General features: G+C 37.2%; 1 long non-coding RNA gene across 2 annotated transcripts in view; it reads right to left on the bottom strand.

The window, feature by feature from the left end:
- The window catches only part of LOC107701933 (uncharacterized), a 6,765-nt gene extending 2,327 nt beyond the window's left edge, over window positions 1-4,438 (bottom strand). For both annotated transcript variants that reach the window (XR_001635707.1, XR_001635708.1), the window contains exons 1-3: window positions 4,031-4,438; window positions 3,136-3,398; window positions 441-589 (exon numbers count right to left, since the gene is read on the bottom strand). This is a non-coding gene — a long non-coding RNA (uncharacterized LOC107701933). The remainder of the gene's footprint in view (window positions 1-440; window positions 590-3,135; window positions 3,399-4,030) is intronic.
- Window positions 4,439-4,444: the final 6 nt, after the last annotated feature.

The raw sequence follows: 4,444 nt of genomic DNA, 5'->3' as shown, positions 1-4,444 counted from the left end.
ATATATATAATTTTATAAAATTAAAATTATTTTATTTTTTATTATTTCATTTTTAATTATTATATATATAATAAAAAAGCTATCTATATTACAAAATTTCTATTTCAACTGCAAATAAGTAAAACAGTACATTAAATTATATGCCATTAAGTGTTATAGTGTTAAGTGAAGTGTAAGAAATATTAAATGTAATATTTATTATTTTAGATTAGAAAATAAATATAGATGATAAAATTAAACATAAAATAAATATAAATAAAATAACCAATTAGAAAAAGTATTTTCAAATATGTGCCAATTAAACGAAGTGTTAGTACATACTTCTTCGACATCTTGTGGCACCTATTTTATGCAAGTGTGTTCGAGAGTGTGTGTCTACATAAAGCAGTAGTGCCCTTTGTGTGTGCATGTGTGTGGTGTTTTGAGCACTCAAACATTACCTTAAAGTGGCTCAACACGGTCCTGTGTGTGTATGTAGAGTGTTCTCTCATTATCTGTCCGAACTAAAGAGCATTCACCGGAGGATTCCTTTATCCTCACAAGTGCTCGCCATCTCCTCCACCTTTGAATGTCCCCCCTTTTCAGATACCTGCACGGAAAAAGAAGAAGAAGGGAAATTTAAGACAAAAGGATATCCTCTACTTTCCTCTGTGGCCCCCCTTGCAAACATGGAGGGCCTAGTTTAAGACCTTTATTTGTATAAAACCTCTCATTAACTCCGCTCATGCTGTCTCCCTCGGCCTGCCTAGTGGCTTAAGTAGTGCGCTTTGTAAAAAAGCTACCAATTAGTCACCCATCAGCTTCAATTAGAAGAGACAAAACCTGTATAAAGATAACTCAACGAGAGCGGGAGGGAGGCTGAGGCCCAACAGCGAGCGCCCGCTTCACTGGGGCCCTTTCAGCGCCGAACGTACCCTCCTCACCTTGTTTCTCCTTCTCTACCTCTCTAAGAGCCCAGTGTTGTGGAGATGGGAAGCCAGGCCTCCCAGGAGTCTCAGAAGGAGGGCTATTCAGCCTCTATACCTGTTTACGGCTTCTAAAGCGTTGGGCTTGCACACAATCGGCCTTTGTCCTGCCGGTGCTTCCTTTAACTTAGGCCTCAACAAGAGCAAGCTTTCACTAGCACTCTCTTTCTTTCTGTGGATTGAAGAGGGGGAAAAATGAGCTGAAGGAGTGGCTTTCGCCTCATTAAAATTGAATTTGCACTGTCCTGTAATTACATGGGAGGGCAACAATGTAATTCTTCCCCTCAATGAAGGTTTTTGGGGCAGTTAATTTGGCGCTTGCATTTAATCTCTTAAAGGCATTAATTAGTGCGGAGTGAAACCCTAATTTCCACTGTCGTTTGCCTGGAAGTTTTCCCCTCCCGTGCTTCCATACCGACGAGGCCGGGCAAGCAAGCACAGTTAATAAAATTACCTCATTAATTACTTTTATTCCAGCACAGTGACTCATTCAGGATCTGCCATTAAGCATTAGCTTGATGCTGTTTGAATGGGGCCCGGGCAGGGGCCGCATTCACTTTCACTTGTGTTTTTTCCTTCATAGTGGGCAGTTCTAAATAATGAGGGAGGCAGCCAGTGAGATATAATTAGGAACAATAATTACAGCCTGGGGAACTGGGGCGCAAAACTTCTCAAAAGAGAGACATGGAAAGGGTGTCAGGCTTTTGAGAGGAGATAATTGGGACCAGATCTGAACATGGATTGATATTTGGGGATTGTGCCACTCAGAAAGCAAGCCAAGGCAGTCCTGAATGAGCTTCGCTGTGCCAAGTAACCCTCGTGAATGGGTTGAGATGGAAAGGGGGAGTTCAAATCAGCTACATCTCCATCCAAAATAACCAGAGGCTAGGAAATGTCAAAGTAAGAGCCCCTTTTAATAGTCAATAAGCAATTGCTCCATGTTTTTGGCTTATTTTAGAACTAGGCCTAAAACAAATCAAGGAAAGTAAATAGTTCAACCTGACTGAATGTGTTTGGAAAGGTGGCATGAGAGGCTATAAACACTAATTCAAGCTGCCTCTATTGTCTATTTTACATTTATTAGATTTAATTGGGTGAGTGAAGTGCTTACAAAAGGCATTTTGTGTTTACGTCATGCTCCACCTGATTATTTATCTCATTAGGAGGCGGGAAATGAAGACACAAAGGATAATCATACTCTGTGACCTGTGCAGTACTAGAAGTGATACATTTACTCAGTGTGACAACACATTAGTATGATCACTTTTCACCAGTTTTCATTTATAGGGTTGTCATAATCATTTGTTCTACCACAAAGTCTGGAGCTTGTGTGTTGTTGTTGCCATCTTGTGGAACACTCACCTCACAGCATTGTATGCAATATTATACAGCATTATAATACACCACTGCTGCCATCTAGTGGTTAAATAGCCACACAACAAAGAGTGTGCAATAAAATGAATCCAAATCAAATCCAGGCGGAGTACATACACGCACTTGTAAAGTAAAATAAAATAAAACCCAGGCTAAAATATATGAATATTTCTAAAAGCAATAAAATGAAATCAAATAACAGCCAGGCAGAGATCATAACACATAACACACAACACAACAACAACATCCAGGCTGGGAATGCACACATTTGTTTCGTTTATATGAGCGATTATCTGTCACTCTTTGTGATTATTTTGAATAAAGAGTACAGTTTAAACTTTAATATTTTTCTCTGTAGGTTTTCTGTAGGTTATATTTAGTCTGACTTTCTAATTCACTTTCTATTGACTATTTTAACATTATTCTTGGCTGTCCCAATATAAATATTTTTATTGTATTTCAAATGAATGTGCAAAATTTCTCAAAAAAAAAAAAAAATCAAGGTGTTCATGTTTCAGCTATATTTACATCATGAATTATGAAAATGGTAAATATACTGTAAGACAAAATGGCATGGGAAACACTGACTTTGCAATTAAACTGTGTAAGGTGGATCTATTTTTCATTCACAATTTGCAAAGGAGATCAAGTACCACAAAAATAGACATCTAATTCTTCTTATGCGTCATTCTTTAATAACAGGTAATGTAAACTTACTGGCCATTTCCAAACTTTCATATTAATCGTTTCACTTAGTCAAATCAAAATATTGTCTTTGCGTTCACACAGTACTCACAGCTCAAGTTGTTCTTGTCTCATTGGAAAACGATGTTTTGATGAAGTCTGTATAAATGGCCTACAGGGTGAACTGGCCGCAGTTGTTGGCTGGTTACTTCAGACAGTTTCTCTTCATGGGCCATTACTGCGCAGCTCTCACAGGGATCAGTACAATTTAACCATGAAATGTGGAGGGGAAAACAGTGCCAGAATCAGACAGGTGCCCGATGGTGGGAATATGGGTAAGACGTCAGTCAAGCGTGTTTGGATCTGATTTCCAAGCTTCAAATGGAAGAATTAACAAGTTTAGTACTGCAACCTCAACTATGATAAATGTTCATAAGACAAACAGATTTTACATTATATACAGGTTATGTTTGAAATATTAACCCAGAATTGAATGTCCTTGACCTGACCTTGCATTTCCCATGTGATGGGTGGCATGACCGCACAACTGTTTTCAACATTGATTATAATAAGAATTGTTTCTTGACCAGCAAATCAGCATATTATAATGATTTCTGAAGGATCATGTGACAATTCAATGTGAAAATTCAGCTTTGTCATCACAGGAATAAATTATATTTTAAAATATATTGAAATAGAAAGGAGTTATTTAAAATGTTAATAATAATATTTATAGAATAATATTTCACAATATTACTGTATTTTTGATCAAATAAATGTAAATACGATGAGCATAAAATACTTTTTTTTAATTTTTATATTAAAACATTTTACCGACCCAAACTTTTGAATTGTAGTGTATATTATTATACGATTTATTTTTGTATACAAATGTCTTAACCAATAAGTCCAGTTAAATAAGAAATCAAAAATTATAGCAAATATTACCTCTAAATCATTTGTCACACTGGAAATGTAAGGTCAAGGTGAAGGCACCAAGTACTCACTGGTATTCCGCAGGGATCGGTATTCGGCCCACTTTTATTTTACCCCATGTTCCAGTTTTACAAGGCTTGCAGATCGTTAACAGACAGTCTCTCCTAGAGTTCCTTAGTCATGTCAACACCTATGGAAAACAGAACCTACAGAAGATGCAGAAGCAGCCATCCATGATCTTGTTTTTCTCAGAGATAAATGAGCGAACAGGAAGGTAAAATGGCAATGACGATCCATAGCTGTGAACCGCTTCATGAACTGCGAGGGGAAAATACAAAGAAGAGAGTTGAGAGAGAGGGCAAGGTGTTTAATAGGTGAGAACAACTAAGAAAAACAGATCTATTGAAAACACTGATGGGCCTCTATTATTGCTGAATCATGGGTTTGAACTGAATGTAATATTTTATAGAGTGCCTCTTTTATAT

This window comes from Sinocyclocheilus anshuiensis, unplaced genomic scaffold (genome assembly GCF_001515605.1).
Source record: "Sinocyclocheilus anshuiensis isolate Anshui unplaced genomic scaffold, SAMN03320099.WGS_v1.1 scaffold1184, whole genome shotgun sequence".
NCBI lineage: Eukaryota > Metazoa > Chordata > Actinopteri > Cypriniformes > Cyprinidae > Sinocyclocheilus > Sinocyclocheilus anshuiensis.
The sequence above is the reverse complement of the archived record's forward strand: the minus strand, read 5'-3'. Positions and strand labels throughout refer to the sequence as shown.